Source organism: Rhinolophus ferrumequinum, chromosome 14 (genome assembly GCF_004115265.2).
Source record: "Rhinolophus ferrumequinum isolate MPI-CBG mRhiFer1 chromosome 14, mRhiFer1_v1.p, whole genome shotgun sequence".
Lineage (NCBI taxonomy): Eukaryota > Metazoa > Chordata > Mammalia > Chiroptera > Rhinolophidae > Rhinolophus > Rhinolophus ferrumequinum.
The window spans coordinates 42,880,791-42,898,246 of record NC_046297.1 but is presented as its reverse complement, the minus strand read 5'-3'; the positions used below and the strand labels follow the sequence as shown (position 1 = coordinate 42,898,246).

General features: G+C 44.1%; 1 long non-coding RNA gene and 1 pseudogene across 1 annotated transcript; one reads left to right on the top strand and one right to left on the bottom strand.

Moving 5' to 3' along the window:
• Positions 1 to 515: 515 nt before the first annotated feature.
• On the bottom strand, positions 516 to 2,134 carry LOC117033981 (uncharacterized). Its single transcript, XR_004424993.1, has 3 exons — positions 2,059 to 2,134; positions 1,617 to 1,721; positions 516 to 1,491 (listed from the first exon to the last, which is right to left on the bottom strand). It is a non-coding gene; the product is annotated as an uncharacterized LOC117033981 (long non-coding RNA).
• Positions 2,135 to 15,962: 13,828 nt separating this feature from the next.
• Positions 15,963 to 16,957, top strand: LOC117033978 (glyceraldehyde-3-phosphate dehydrogenase-like; annotated as a pseudogene).
• The last annotated feature ends 499 nt before the right edge of the window (positions 16,958 to 17,456 follow it).

The following is a 17,456-nucleotide window of genomic DNA, read 5'->3' as shown; positions in this document are numbered from 1 at the left end:
AAGCTAGGAGCTTAGCAAATGAGTCAATCAATGATTTCATGTGAAGGATAAGAAGGAAACAGTATGGTCAAATAGAAAGAGACAGAGATTCTCAGTATAGGACCTACATCCACTGCTTACTAGCTGTGTTACCTTAGGCAAGTCACTCAACCAACCTGAGCCTTAAGTTCCTCATGTAAAAATCATAGTCATAGTAGCCACCTGAACCAAAATGGCAGAGGATTGAAGAATATGTATGTGTGTGTGTGTGTGTGTGTGTGTGTACACACACATATGTTTCTCTAATGATAAAAGTAAAGGAATTAAATAACCTCTTTTTATGCCCCTTAAATAACTTAAAATTTTCAGCCTACTTTTACTCTCAGATTCCTCCTTTACCCACTTGTTGCAGGTCTATATGAAAATAATCTGGGACTATAGATATTTCCTAAGGTAACATTCTTTTATTGATTCATTCAAAAAACACGTACCCTATATGTCAGGCATTATTTAAGTTCTGAGACCCCAAAATGACAGAGACAGAGACATATAAAAAAAATAACAGCAAGGTTATACGGAAAGTTCTGTCAAAGGGATGTGATTAAGAGGCCTAGTTTGGAAATGCAGAGGGAGGAGCTATAGCTCTAGAGCAGATGGAGGAGCATCAGTCCCCAGATCACTGGTATACGAAGCTTGAAGGTTGCTGAAGATGTGGCTTCCTTCTTAAAGTGGGCAAGCCCTTGGTGGGATGCTGGTCTTCTAGGTACACCATGCAGTGGTAACAACAGCAGAAAAGAGTCTCTTTGATGAAATGACCAGACTTCTGGTTCTTCCCCTAAGGGAGGAGGGAATAGGACGGATCCATGCACCAGGGAAGCCCCCTGGGGCTCTGCGATGACAAAGGATGACCGGGCCAGGGGAAGTGTGAACTTTCTGCTAATGGAGGAACGAGGGGCACCAGGTGGTGGACCTCGATGCAACACTCGATGCAAGGAAGGGCGTCATTTTACCCAACCTGGTCGACCAGGAGACCTGGGTTACATTAGAAAACCTTGTTTCATGGGCAGGAACTTGCACCCTCATTTCCCAAAATTCTCTTACCTCAAAGTCAAGTTGCAAGCAGGGCAAAGGCAGAGTGGGCTGTCAAGTGTGTCAAGTGTGTCTACTCCAGTTCCATTTCTTCCAGTCTGGACGTCTGTTGTCTTCTACTGTCTTCAACTTCCAAAGTCCCAGACTCCTGAAGCCCTGGGGTTATCTGTCTGGGTGACCACAACATGGGCTTTCTAGCTCCTACCACCCCACTAGGTAAGCTAAGGAAGTTGCCAGGCTTCAAACAGATGACACCTGACTCCAGGTGCTCCATCCTGATTGGCCCCAGCACACATCCTCTTTTCTGGTTTCCTCATTGTTGTAGATCCACATCTGATTCTTTATTTAAGCTGCTAACACCTTCCCCTCTGTCATTTCATTCTCAATGACAAGAGCCTTCGAGTACCTCACTGGTGCTGGGGCCTATGAATGAAGAGAGAAAAAGGTACATTTTTGACCTGAATGACTATTCTGCCCACTCTCTCTTACAACCTTTCCCTGTAACTAAAATCCATCCACCATTCTACCTCCATCCCACAGCTTCTTACCATGTACATGGGAAAGAGAATAAGCAGAGAGGTCTTAGGCCATCACTGCATTCCTTTCATCTCAGGATTCTCCATGTCATCTGCAGGATGCTCTGAGGACACAGCCTGTGCAGAAAAAAACCCAGGAAACACTATACGGGAGCATTTGATGGTCGCTGAGGAAGTATTTCCCCAAAATGGTAACGACAGCAACTTAGCTCTATGAAGCTTGTCAGCAAAAGCATTTAAGATTCCTGCCATATTCTTCAAACATTTAAAATTCACATATTCATAAAATTCACATATTGAAATTTAAAAATAATAAAAATATAAAGAAAGTGCATATTGTCCATCAATCCAGCTGCTTATTTTAAGTTTTAGCTACTAAAAGAGAACTGAAGCTGGAGTGTGAAAAGATCTTGGTTTCTATTCCCCTCTCACTCCCTCTTCCCACAGGTTTCACCTTTTCCAAAGCACCTGCCATTTGTTTCTGAATCTTCCTTCTGTTAATTTTTCCCTTTGCTACTCTCTCTTTTGTAAGATTTCAGTTTACAGTCAAAATGGGGAGATGGCCAAGTTGAAAAAGTCTCTGCAGGTGGCTGACGCCATGCTCAGCAGGGGATGTCTCTATGCCATCCATGAAGTATTCAAGTGTCCTTGCAGGCCATAGCTTGAGCCAGCCAGTGGATACATGTTTCTTTGAATTTCCTTCTGCCTTGCACCAAAATACTATCAGTAGAAGGAAGGTAGAGCTGCAATTGTAGTTAATCATTCTCTATTTAAAGAATATCTTTTTGGCAGCTTCTGCCTTTCAGAAGAAAATGAAGGAAGATGACAGCAGGGTCAGATTTGTGCTTCAGGAAGATCATCCTGGAAGCTATGTGGAGAACAGATCTGAAGTGGACACAACCACAGAGGCTGCTGCAGCAAACTGGGAGAGAGAGGGTGTGGTCCACCATCAACCTAATGGCTTCTGGTAAGCCAGGCCGCCTGTGTTCACACCCTTTTGTGATGTGACATTACCACTCCTGCTTTCAAGAGATTGAGTCTATTTATTCACACCTTTGACTCTACCCTCGCCTTGTGACATGATTTTAGAACGCAGCAGATGGGACCTTCTCTGACTTCCAATGCCAGGATTTCAGGAGCCATGCGCTATCTACACTCTTCCTCTTGGAACTCGGAGACCACCGTGCTGCAAAGAAGTCAGTCCAGCCCACTAGAGATGAGAAGCAATTAGGAGACCTGAGGCACCCCAGTCAGACAGCCATTCCAGCATCTCTCTGACACAACTGTATAAGTGAGCCCAGGCTGGAGCAGCCCAAAACCAATTCTTCAGAAGTAATAAACCAGTATTGTTTTAAGCCACTACATTTGGGGAGGTTTGTTATGCAGCACAGGTAACTGATATAGATAGTGCATGCTCTTAACTAGAGTGTTAGTAACATTTATTCATTCAACAAACCTATTATGTGGCAGGCTCTATTCTAGGCACTGGGAATACTGCAGTGAGCAAAACAGATAAAGATTCCTGCCCACATGGAGCTTATATTCTATGGGGGAATGAATTGGACAGAGGGGATGGATTTAAGAGATATTTAGGACACAGATTTGGAAGGGCCCCATAATTCATTGGCTATGGAGGGTGAGGGAGAGAGCACATAATGGATTCTTGGGCTTCCCCTATGGGAGATGAGGGCAACGGTTGGGCCACACAGAGACAGGCAAACCAGACAGAGAATTTTTCAGTTTTGCACACATGGGCACCTATGGAGCAGGTGTAAATAGATGTCCAAAGCTCAGTACGGATGTCAAGATAAATATTTTGGAGTCATTCTGTTCTGTGCAATTCAGCAAATATTTATTGAATGAGAATCATATGTCAATCATTCTGAGGCACCAGGAAATACAATGACAAATAAGACATGGCTTAGTGGAGGAGACAGAAACGTTTACTGTGGCAAGTTGTTTAATAGAGAAAATGCAGGGCTCTGTCTGACACAGACTTGGAGGACAGAGAAATAGCATATGGACTATGGTTGAAACTATGACACTGAATAAGGTTATCTTTGAGTATACAAAGGGAGAAAAGCGATAGGCCTGGGCCAAGGACAAAATCCTGGGAAATACTAACATTCATTCTTTGGGGTGCTTAACAGTAAGGGGATAAGCATATGAGAAAGAGAAGGTGATACTGGAGATGAGGGAGAGGCAGGAGAAAGGGGGCAGGGGAAGGGAGAGAAAACAGTTGCCTTTGTCATTGCCCAGGGATTATAGGGGCAAGAGGTTGGTTAGGAAACAAGTGGCTAAACGTGCTCAAGTTGTCTTGGAGTTGAAACAGTCTACGCTGTTCAGGTGGTGTCTGGCTTGGCGTGAGATTTGTTGTGGACACTCAGAAGGTCTTTTGGGGGTCCTGAAGCCTACTCTGAGCAAAGTCTGCCCCCAGGAATACCCAGGAAGGACATTGATTCTGCAAGACCCTAAGGGGCTCTGCATCCTACTGCTACTGTAGTGTTGGCTGCTTTGTTTGGGTGCTTTGTTTTCTCACGTGCTACTCTCTATTGCCTTTAAGCTTGTTGATTTATATTAATTTTGCCCTTATTCTTTGTTTCTTATAGAATATTATGGAGCCACCCCACTTGGGGACCAACATTTCATGAAGCTATCCTCAGCTAGAGCCTATCATCCATGTAGCTAGATGCTTATACAGTTTAATAAAAGCAGGACACAGAGATGAATCCTCAGCCAGCTCTCATTACATGTCCTGAAAAAGGAACAGTGGCCCAAAGAATTCTGGGTTGAATTGTGTCCCCTCAATAAAGATATGTTGAAGGCCTAACCCACAGCACCTCAGAATGTGACCTTAGTTGGATATAGGGTCTTTACAGAAGTAATCAAGCTGAAATGAGGTCTTTAGGGTGGGCCCTGATCCAGTATGACTAGTGTACTTATAAAAAGGGAAATTTTGGACACAGATATGCACACCGGGAGAATGCCATGTGAAGATTGGAGCTTTTCTGCCACAAGTTAAGGAGTTACCAGACGCTCAGAGAGAGCTGGTGCAGATCCTTTCCTAGTGCCTTCAGAGGAAGGATGACTCTGCAGATCTTGATCTCAGACTTCTAGCCTCTAGAACCATGAGATAATAAATTTCTGAGAAGTCACTAGGTTTGTGATACTTTGTTAGGGCAGCCCTAGAAAACTAATACAAATTCCAAATTGGAATATGCCAGAATCATTCCGTTGGATTTTTGAAATGTGTCAAAATAGAATTTTTATCCATTGGGGTTCAACTGGATGAGGAATTGTGATGAATTTCGAAGAGCACAGAGTAAATTTTGCCACTGTACAGTCTTTGTGTTTGCTGAATAAACACTATAAAAGAGAGAGTATACACTACTAAGGAGAACAAATTATTTTCAAACTCTCATTTGGGTTAGAAGTACTATTTACATATAACTGAGGGACTAATTAGAAGTGGTTTCTTATTTAGTCACTGAGCTGAGCCCCCAGAGAACTCTCCTGTTTCCCACTCTGTGTCTCTGTTGGCTAGTTAGTAGTTCTAATGTCTCTCTAATAGATTGACTAGTTGCCTCCTTAACTAGTCAGAATGGGTGAAGTTTTAATACTAGCCCTGCCGGGTACTTTGTGCTGGCTTCTTATCCTGCTCTGAATCCTGGGAGTCTGGTCCACGTGGACTGTAAAGGTAGCTTCCCTCCTACGGTGTTTCCCTGAAAATAAGACCTAGCCAGACCATCAGCTCTAATGCATCTTTTGAAGCAAAAATTAATATAAGACCCAGTCTTATGTTAATGGTAGTTTGGTTCAGCAGAACAGAGGTACTGGCAGGAATTAATAAGAAAAGAGGAGAGTGACAGAGAAGCATTTATTCCCTGGGGTATGATGCTCCTTCCTAGCTCTATTTCTCTGTGTCCTGGTCCCCATGCCAGGGCTAACATCCTGAAATTGAAGCTGAGTGTTCTTTCTGAAACAGTTGCTAAAACAGGCTTTCACAGTCAGTGATCCTACATGGCTGCTGCCCCAAATCCTGTTTGCCTAAATACAAACAAGCCTTCTTTGACGAGCAAACACTCTTTGCTACTTCATGTTCTTGCTGTTAAAACGAATGGTAGTAACACATGATGTTAGTCTTATACAACAATTCTATCTCTAGATAGCCGGGTCTCTCTAACAAATTTAAACTTTCAGAAGTCACAGAGGAATGTAAATAACAACTGTAGGGGGAAAATAGATCAGAGAGTTACAGATCTTTGGAGCTGAGCAGAGCTGAAATTCCTGTTTTGATAGGAGACTAAAGGTGAAGTGATTTGCCCAAAATCACACAGCTGTGTTTCATGGCAAAGTGGAAGCCAGACCTCTTGATTTCAAGTCCAGTGCTCTTTTCACAACATTCACCATACAAATAATGAGATACTTAGGGAGTTCACTGAAAACATCCCTTGAAGTCCCAAGGTCAGCTCTTTCATTCTGATAGTTCATTCATTCATCATCTAAATCTGACCATCCAATTAATCTACATGTCTCTATATCAAAGAGTTTGGCCAGGAAAGAACATCATTTTTAGAAGTGTGTTTGATAACTTGACATAATGCACAAATTTCAATAATGCAAAATATACAAATAATGCAATATGAACCACAATTTTGTGGCCCAGATATTTTGTCTGTGTTGCTATCAATGTTTAGCTAGAATATAATATACAATTCATGAGGGCAGGGATTATATTGGTCTTTTCCATGTTCTCCTCAGTGTCAGAGTGCCTGGGATATAGTTAGCACTCAATAAATATGTATTAAGCATGGAATTCTTACAGAATATTGGCACAACAGTTAGAAATGAATAGGTTATATTTTACAAAAGTTGTCAGGATATTTTTTGGATGACATCATGATTGTCAGATTTCTTTTTCTTCTTCAAACTCCTTTATATCTCATTGCTGATCTAAGGAAAGGGGCTACTTCTGACTATTACTGTTTTTACACTATATTATAAATTCCATAATGTTAAGGACTGTTTCTGTATTATTTACCTCTGTATCCCCATGACTGAGCCCAAGGCTTGGCACACAGTAAGCACTACATAAATATTGGTTGTTGAGTTTCTTTTTTAAAATGCAATAAGAGCATTTGCCAGGTCACCATTTTATGACTGTCAACAAGATTTGCAGCTCTTGCCTCAGAACACTGGTTAGTTTCAAGACTCTATAGCTAGCTTTAACTCTTAGATGGCAATGAAATACAACAAGCTGCCTAACTTTGGGCCGGATAAGCTCTTAGCATTTATACTCGTAAATATTATAATAATCAAAGTGTTGATGAGCACACCAGACAGCTCAGCTAAGGGTATGAAGAAGTAATAGTTCCATAAGCACTCAAAGAATCAATAAACCTCCCTCTCTCACTAATAGAAAAAAAAAATAACTTTGGCAGCTCTTTCACCAACTCTACTTTCTCATCTAAGGGGAAAAGGTTTTCTAATGTATTTGTTTCTTTGAGAGCTTACAGATGGCAATGACTTAAAAAGATTTTCAATGCTAGTAACACATTGCATGATCCTAACCAAATTACAAATGGCATCAGTTGACTAGACTTGGAAGCTTGGATGCTCACAAAAGTACATGCCAAATGCCTGCCAATTGCATTCTGAGATAGTAGGCAAAGATGTGTATAGAAAAGGCACTCTAGATACGGAGATGTCATGGAGGAAACTAATGTGATAAGAAAGAACAAGTATTGTTTGGATGACATGAAAAAGACCAGTATAAACAAAAGAGTTTCTGAACAAGAGATAAGGTGGGGTATATGGATTGAGCTCATGCATTCCTATTCAAAGATTTTGAATTCCGTGTGAGTTAGTTAGCTATTGCTGCATAACAAATCACCATAAAATTCAATGGTTCAAAACAAAGCATTTATTATTGCCCACAATAATAATACTGCCAAGAAGTTCTTTTTATCTTGGCTAGGCTTGGTCATATTTCTGCAGTTTGCTGTGTGTTAGATAGGCAGCTCTGCTGATCTTGGCGGATCCTTCTCACATGTTTGATAATTTTCTGGCTATAAGCTTATACAGGAAAGAGTTAACATTGTAGGCCTGATGTTATAATTTAGAAAGATTACCTTCCAGAGTTGACCCTTGGCTTGTATCTGGGAACCTGGCCTTTGGAATGTTCCTTATGTTACTAACTGTATTAGTTTTCTATTGCAGATGTAAAAAATTTACAACAAATTTAGTGCCTTAAAACTTCACATATTTATTTTCTTACAGTTCTGGAGATCAGAAGTCTAAAGTGTACCAGTAGGACTGTATTCCTTCTGGAGGCTCTGGAGAATAATCCATTTCCTTGCTTTTTCCAGATTCTAAAGTCCATCTGCACTCCATGGCTCATGACCCTTCCTCCATTTTCAAAACCACCTGTGTAGCAACTTCAAATCACTATTTCTCTCTCTCTCTCTCTCTCTCTCTCTCTCTCTCTCTCTCTCTCTCTCTCTCTCTCTCCTCTGCTCCTGTCATCATATTTCTCTAACTCTGATCCTAGATAACCCAGAAAATCTTTACGTTTCAAGATCCTTAACTTAGTCACATCAGCAATGCCCCTTTTGCCATGGTACCACAATAACAGGTTCTGGACATTAGAACACAGATAGACATATTCACGTGCTTTAGGTTCATTAACCGATGATGGAGAATAAGATGGATTCACAAGCAGGAACTCCTAGTGATAAACTATAGACAATTGTTCAGAGATGCAATAATCAGTGATTAGAGTACCAGCCAGAAAACCAAGTTATCTATGTGAAACTGCTGAAAAGCTGTTAATCAAGACAAGTTTGGGTAGCGCTTGGGATATTTATACTTATTCACTCAAATATTTCTAGAGTATGTACTATGTGCTGGGACTATAACAGTAAAATAGACATGTTTACCTTGTCTCTAGGGAGCTTACCTTCTAGTAGGGAACATTTAAGCTGAGCCCAAAGAATTAGAAAGAGGCACTCCTACAGAAAAGAAGGGGTTACAAGGAGAGGAAATGGCATGCACAAAGCCCTGGGTTGGGAAGAATGTGGTCCTCTGTAAGTGCAGTCAAAGATCGGTGTGACTGGGGCCACCGGATGGCAGAGTTGGTTAGGGCGTGACCTCTTAACAAGGTTGCTGGTTCGATTCCCACATGGGCCAGTAAGCTCCGCCCTCTGCAACTCCTGCATGGGATGGTAGGCTACACCCCCTGCAACTAGATTGAAAAAACAGCCACTGGACTTGGAGCTGAGCTGCGCCCTCCACAACTAAGATTGAAGGACGACAACTTAACGTGGAACTGATGGGTCCTGGGAAAAACACACTGTTCGCCAATAAAGTCCTGGAAATATACACTGTTCCTCTTCCCCAGTAAAATCTTAAAAAAAAAAAAAAAACACTGGTGTGACTGAATTGTGGAGAATGAGAGGAAGGATATACCTAATGTTGCAAGGAAGGTAAACAGATGCCAGTCCATGCCGTAGGGTTTTCTGACCACAATAGTGAGTCTAGATTTCATTCTAAGCATGAATCAAAGTCACTGAAACATTTTATATTTTCAAAATGATAACTCTAGTGTCGAGAAGCAAGAGTGGAAGTGGGAAAATGAGAACTTTGTTCCTCACTGTGGTCCACACACCAGCAGCATCAGATTGATGTGGGAGCTTGCTAGAAAAGCAGAATATTGGCCCTCTCCCCAAATCTAGATTCAGAATCTGCATTCTAACAAGATCCCCAATTGGTTCATTGGCACATTAAAATTTGAGGGGCATTATATTGGAAAACCGTTATAGGTTGGCCTAACATAGTGGCTGAGGAGATGGAAAATTAGAGGGAATGTCTTAAAGATAGTTATAAACATACAGAATTTGGGTTGGGATTAAAAGCTAGTATAAGGAGGACAATGTGCAAAATATTAGATAGTTGTAGGCATGGAACACTAGTCTTTAGTGTCAGAGATGTTTTCAAGCAGAAATCCAGTACCCTGGAGAGCTCCCGTAAACCAATGGTTTTCTGAAGATGAAAGTCTAAGGTTCTGTGGAGAGATGCCTTTTAGACTCAAAACCGTTAAGTCATCCTTGAATGCATTCTCTTGGTGAAGCTCTGATGATCACTGCATTAAGTTCTATGATTCCTACGAATCATCTGCAATATCCAAAACGCTCTCTGTTCCACATGATAGAAAGGCCACGGCATCTGATCTGACTTGTATCCCCCAGTTTAAGTATAATCCTGAAGGAAGCCAAAAGTTTGAAATGAGGTAGAGGTGATGGGGGGATACCTTTCTTAATATCATTTGCCCCCAAGGACATCCTCTTTCCTGGAACAGAAGTTGGAGTTTGGACTAGGTTCAGGGATTCAACCCCCAAATAGAAACTGTCAAAGCATTAACTGCAGTGATAACTCTGAAAATGGAAAAGGGTCAGATATGGGGGAGACTATGAAAGATAGTTAGCAGAACTTGGTGAAGGAAAGGGAGGAGAGTGTGGAATACCAGACCCCTAATTGCTGCCAAGTTCCTTCTACTTCTCTCATCTGTCCTACATAGAACTGTGTGTAGCAAATACAGAGAATTCCATTGAAATCCCACTGACCCTATTAACATGCCATTCCCACTAAAATGATTGAAATGAAAGACAAGTATAAGTGAGAATGTGGAACAATTGGAATTTTATACATTGTTGGTGAGAATGTAAAATGATGGTACAACCATTGTGAAAAAAGGTTTGACAGTGTGTTATGAAGTTAAATGTACATCTACTGTATGACGCAGCAATTGCACTCCTAAGTAAAACATACTTCCTAAAAGAGAATTTTACAGAAATTCATGGCAGCTATATTCATAGTAACCAAAAAGTAGAAACAATCCAAATGTCCCTCAATTAGACAAGAGATAAACAAATTATGGTATATTTGTTGTGGGGACAGAGCCCCAGAGAGCAGTTTCCAGGCTCTCGGCCTCACGTGGAAAGGTGCTGGCTCAGGTAGTAGATGGCCGTCAGATGTGACTAGTAGTTGGCAATCAGCTGTTACCGGCTAGCCATTAGCCACTGATATAACTGCCACGGCTAAGCTAGCAAGTCATGGCATGGTGGTGTAGTGGTGTGGTGTAGTTGTGGCGTGGTGGAGTGTAGATTATGAATTGCAGAGAGGCAGATTGCAGGTAGCAAGTGAGGTTGGTTGGCAGAGACAAGTGGACGGCAGGTAGCGGATTGTGTGGCTCCTGCCTCCTGTGTCTCCAACCCAGCCGCCAGCGAGAATATAGTGATGTGACTCCCCTTCTATGGCTCCGTGGGTGTTCCTTTTTGGCCTCACCGTATCCTGCGTTCTTATGTGGGGAGAGGGAGCTGAGACCCCACATGACACCCTGCATGACAGGTACCCATAATTCATTATTTTTAATTGTTGATGAATACATCATGACATAAATATATCACAATTTGTTTATTCATTTTTTTTTAAAGATTTTTTGGACCACTTTCTGGGGTGACAGAAATGTTCCATATCTTTTTTTTTTTAATAGAAATGTTCCATATCTCAATTGGGGCATTTGTTACTTAGGTGTATACATTTGAAAGAATTCATCCAATTGTATATTTAAGATTTATGAATATTATTGTATATAAATTTTACCTCAATAAAAATAAAATTTTAATTAACAACAAAAAATCCCATTGGTCGTTGCCTCATTGCAAGGGCACATGTACCTATATTGCTAGATTGTTTCACCCTAGAAAAATCTGTGAGGGATACTCAACAATCTTCTGGTCTGAAAAGAATGTGGCAGAGCTATGGGTAGCATGCCCAACTGGTTGATGTAAAACTCAGAGCAGGTGGGCTTAGCAAAACCTTTCATGCAAGCTTACAACAATGCCTGTAACGTATGACCGTGACATTGTAACATTGCCACTGGAGTCTCTGTGTCATTAGAAATCTCATTTAGAGTGGGCTTACTGCTCCTTCTAAGCCACAAGAGCCTGATGAATTGCTCAGCTGTTCTTTCAGGCAGTTCTGGTTTCAATGGCAACTGGAAGAGAGAGAGAAAAAAAAAAAAAACAGGTTTTCAGTGTTCTGAAAACTCAGTCTAGTAGAAAGGGCCCTAAAAGAGGAGCCAAAGAACAAAAGGACAGAGGAATGAGGCCACGTGCTCCCAGATCTGCTCTTCTTTTTTCCCCATCACCAATTTAGTCCAATTCTAGTTGGGCTTTGGAACAACTCCTACCAAAAGTGGATTAATTCAGCCCACCTGTTGTATTTACCATGAACCAAGTTGTGGGGACGGAGTCCCAGAGAGCAGTTTCCAGGCTCTCGGCCTCATGTGGAAAGGTGCTGGCTTGGTTATTAGATGGCCATTAGCTGTAATCAGATGGCCATCTGCTGTGGCTGGGTGGCCGTCAGCTGTTACCTGTTAGCCATTAGCCACTGATATAGCTGCTGTGGCTATGCTAGGGGGTAGGTTGGTTGGCAGAGAAGCAAATTGCGGATTGTGAATTGCAGCTAGCAAGTGCGGTTAGCAAGCAGATTACATTGCGGATCTTGTTGATCCTACATCCTGTGTCTCGCCCGGCTGCCAGTGAGACTGGGGTGCCGGAAGACCCCTTGTTAGGGTACTGGAAGATGTTTGCTTTTGTGTCTCAACCAGCCACCATCAGGAATATAGTGGTATGACTCCCCTAACTATGGCTCCATTGCTGTTCCTTTTTGGCCTCACCATATGCTGCGTTCTTGTGTTGGGAGCGGGAGCTGAGACCCTGCATAACACAAGTGCTGTGCCATGTACTTGGAATTCAGGGGGGAAAAAAAACCAGATCCTGACCTCTTAGAAACTCGGTAAGTAAAGCAGAATAATTATAACCCCCCATTTCACAAATGAGGAAATTGAGACTCAAGAGAAATTAAATGATTTGCCCAAGGCTACATAGCAAGTAGTAAAGTTGAAATTTGAATTCAGGTATTCTTATGCTGGGTCCCCTATTCTTTCTGATGCATGATGGCGATGCATATAAAACAGGTATGTGAGTGGCCGGGTGGCTCAGGTGGTTGGAGTGCTATGCTCCTAACCCCGAGGTTGCCGGTTCGATTCCCACGTGGGCCAATGAGCTACACCCTCTAGAGCTAGAGTGTGAACAATGGCTTGACCTGGAGGTGGGCTGCCATGTGTGGCCGGCAACCGGCTTGAGTTGCCATGAGCTGCAGTGAGAGGCCGGCAGGTGGCCGGCAACAGTCTGGTTCAGCCAGGTAGCGTGTAATGCTCGTAACACCAACATGGGCCAGTGAACTAAGTCCTCCAGAACTAGACTGAGAACAACAGCTCGAATCAGAGTTGGGAGGGGGTAGAGGGAAGGGAAAAAACAAAACAAAACAAAACAAAACAAAACAGGTATGTGTCCTTTCTGTACTATAAATTCATTGAAGTCTTGGGTCTGAAGAATGTTGGAACTCCTAGGCACAATTTGTAGGAGAAAAAGTAATCAGGACCGGGGCTGTACCTAGTCCACAAGGAGGCATCACTGTCTGAATGGACATGGAGGGCGCAGGCTTGGCCCATACAGGTGCTTCATATCCACCATGATGGGATCTGATGGATGGATCTGATGAATGGATAGTGACTGTTTAACCAGGTAAGTGGCTGGTAGTCAGGTTAATTACTTGCATGCATTGTCCATCAACAATGTCATTCAGAAGTCCCTGGTTTATGAGTGAGAGGCACAAGGGGCCCAACAAGGCAGGGAGAGCATCAGAGTCTCAGCCAAATAGGAGGTGGCTGTCATGCAGGGCGGCCTGCGGGGTCTCAGCTCCCGCTCCCCACACAAGAACACAGGATATGGTGAGGCCAAAAAGGAACACCCATGGAGCCATAGGTAGGGGAGTCATACCACTATAGTCTCTCTGGCGGCTGGGTTGGAGACACAGGAAGCAGGAGCCACACTATCTGCAACCTGCCGTCCACTTCTCTTCAATCCGCAACCTGCACTCCGCCGTGCTAACTGCAGTCCGCGCTTGCCAGTTCAGCCACCATTTTCTTGCTAGCCCCCATTTTCTGCTAGTGAAGCCATGGCAGTTATATTAGTGGCCAATGGCTCACTGGTTACAGCTGACGGCCAAATAGCCACAGCTGATGGCCATCCAATCACAGCTGATGGCCATTTACTACCCGAGCGAGCACCTTTCCACATGAGGCCGAGAGCCTGGAAACTGCACTCCTGGCTCTGTCCCCACAGTGGCTCAGAGCAGCTTTCCAAACCTCTGTTTGAGCTGGTTGAAAACAACAGAATCAGGGGCCGACCAGGTGGCTCAGGCAGTTGGAGCTCTATACTCCTAATGCCGAAGGCTGCCGGTTCAATTCCCACATGGGCCAGTGGGCTCTTAACCACAAGGTTGCTGGTTCGATTCCTCGACTCCCACAAGGGATGGTGGGCTCCACCCCCTGCAACTAAGATTGAACACGGCACCTTGAGCTGAGCTGCCACTGAGCTCCTGGATGGCTCAGTTGGTTAGAGCGTGTCCTCTCAACCACAAGGTTGCCGGTTTCGACTCCTGCAAGGGATGGTGGGCTGTGCCCTCTGCAACTAACAACAGCAACTGGCCCTGAAGCTGAGCTGTGCTCTCCACAACTAAGATTGAAGGACAACAACTTGACTTGGAAAAAGTCCTGGAGGTACACACTGTTCCCCAATAAAATCCTGTAAAGAAAAGAAAAGAAAAGAAAAGAAAACAACAGAATCAGACTCTAGATCCCTTAAACAAAATTTAATTTATTAAGAATATAGGTGGCTCGGAGAAAGATTCAAGATGGCAGAATAGATAAATACTGTGCCTACTTCCTTCCGTGAACACACTAAAATTACAGCTAAATTATAGAACAATCAACCTGGAGAATCATCTGAAATCTAGATGAACAGAAGTTTTATAACTAAGGATATAAAGAAGAAGCAACATTGAGACTTGTAGGAGGGGCAGAGATGCGAACCAGGCTCGCCCCAAACTTCCATGTGGCAGAAAAAATTGGGAGAGATATCGCAGCCGTGGAGGTTCCCCAAGGAGAAGCAAGGGACTCCAGTCCGACACCAGTCTACCCAGCCCAGAGTACTGGTGCCAGGAAGAGTAGCCCCCACAACATCTGGTTGTGAAACACAATGAGGATTCCGACCATCTAAGTGGGACAGAAGGCTGAGGGAAACCCACACGTTCTTTCAAATGGCCCTCGCACAGACTCAGTCACTCACCGGCACTCAGCCTGGGCTCCGGTGGAGGGACAGTGACTCAAGGGGTTGGTGTGTTGAAGTCATATTGGGGGCAGACTGAGATGCATGGCTTCAGGCTGAGGGCTGGGGGACAGTCAGCATTTTCCTGGTGTGGGGTCCTTCTCCCATGCAGCCAGCAGGCAAGCGCCATTGTTCCTGTGTTGAGCCCTCCCCCACAAACCAATCTGAATATGATTACAGTGTTTTCCAACATAATCCATTCTGGAAGAACGTTCAAGTTCTGAAACATTTGAAAACCAAGGCACAGTGTCCCCACAGAAAGTAATGCAAAATGGATTAATCCATTCCAGACCTTTAAAATCAACCCCTAAAACTGCAAATTTAGCATGAATTTTACTATCTAATGATACCATAGATCCATAAAATTTATGGCATTCATAAACTGAAGTGTTCATCAACAGAGACGTTCGAAAAACAAGATACCACTATAGTCTGGTTAGCTCTGCTACTCTACCTGCTGACTCACTGAGATCCCACCCCACCCAACTCCCCCAATGCCTGAAGCACTTTCTTAGGAATCAGCCAGCAACGCCCACATTGCTCTCTTTCTTGGAAAATTATTGGAGTCCTCAGACTCCAGGCAGGTGGCGACTGGCCTTGGGGTGCTGTGAGATTTTTGCTGAGTAGCTCCAGGCTCAGCACTGGCACCAAACCATAATTTACAATAGCCTGGTGACCACAATTCTTCCCATTCTAGTGACTCCTTGAGGTCCTGCCTCACCCAACTTGCAAACCGTACAAGGCTTTATCAGTGGCTGAAACTCACAGGAGCCAGCAGGTCTCCAGGTGTCCTTGCTTTTCTTGGAGCTACCCTAGGCCTGGTGCTGGTGGCAGGCATTCTCAGTTCACAACGTGGCTTCCCCCGTGAGCCTCCAGGTTTAGCACAGGCAGCTAACAGCCATGGATGGCTTTGTAGCTCCTACCAGGTAGTCCCTGGCTGGTCACAGGCAGTGGGTGACCTGGGCTTGCACCACAGCCCCTCTCAAGAGGCCCCAGGCTCTCTGCTCTTCCCCTTCAACAGACAGTTGCGTCTTCCTGCACAGTGCCAGCATGATCCTAAGACACGATGGTGAAGGTCGGAGTGAATGGATTTGGCTGTATTGGATGCCTGGACACCAGGGCTGTTTCTAACTCTGGCAAAGTAGATGTTGTCACCATCAGTGACCCCTTCATTGACCTCAACTACATGGTCTATATATTCCAGTATGATTGTACCCATGGCAAGTTCAAAGGCACAGCCAATGCTGAGAATGGGAAGCTTGTCATCAATGGAAAGCCCATTACCATCTTCCAGGACCAAGATCCTGCCAACATCAAATTGGGTGATGCTGGTGCTGAGTATGTTGTGGAGTCTACTAGTGTCTTCACTACCTTGGAGAAGGCAGGGGCTCACTTGAAAGGTGGAGCCAAGAGGGTCATCATCTCTGCCGCTTCTGTGGATGCCCCCATGTTTGTGATGGATGTGAACAATGAGAAGTATGACAAGTCCCTCAAGATTGTCAACAATGCCTCTTGTACCACCAACTGTTTGGCCCCCCTGGCCAAGGTCATCCGTGATAACTTAGGCATCATGGAGGGACTGATGACCACAGTCCATACCATCACTGCTACCCAGAAGACTGTGGATGGTCCCTGTTGGAAGCTGTGGCATGATGGCTGTGGAGTTGCCCAGAACATCATCCCTTCTTCTACTGGTGCTGCTAAGGCTGTGGGCAAGGTCATCCCTGAGCTGAATGGGAGGCTTACTGGCATGGCCTTCTGTGTCCCTACCACCAATGTCTTGGTTGTGACCTGCCACCTGGAGAAAGCTGTCAAGTACAATGACATCAAGAAAGTGGCAAAGCAGGCATTGGAGGGTCCCCTCAAGGTCATCCTGGGCTATACTGAGGACCAGGTTTTTCCTGCGACTTTAACAGTGATACCTACTCTTCCACCTTTGATGCTGGGGCTGGCATTGCCCTCAACGACCACTCTGTCAAGCTCATTTCCTGGTATGACAATGAATTTGGCTACAGCAACAGGGTGGTGGACATCATGCTCCACATGGCCTCCAAGGATTAAGAGTCCCCTGGACCACCAGGCCCAGCAAGAGGAAGAGAGAATCTCAGCTTTTGGGTAGTCCTTTCCCCAAGTTGATCCCCCAACACACTGAGAATATCCTGACCTCCAGTTTCCATCCTAGACCCCCTGAAGAAGGGGAAGGGCTAAAGGAGCCCTACCTTGTCATGCACCATCAATAAAGTTCACTGTATCCAGTCAGAAAAAAAAAGAAAAAGAAAAGAGACCCCAGAACAAACATACTTGGAGATTGGCTTCAGACCACATCAGAGCACCATACAATTAGCCCCACAAGCGGCACACCAAAAGGATGGTCTCAACAGGCACCAGAGCCCACTGGGGCAAATCCCACTCAGTGGAGTAAGCCTCCTGCACAGCAGACCATAAGCTGTGGATGAGGCCAAACCCTACAGCCAATAAGCCTGAGAGTCGATCCCACTCACTGATGTGCCAATAGCAATCAAGGCTTAACTGTAACAGGAGGGCACACACAAGGGACACT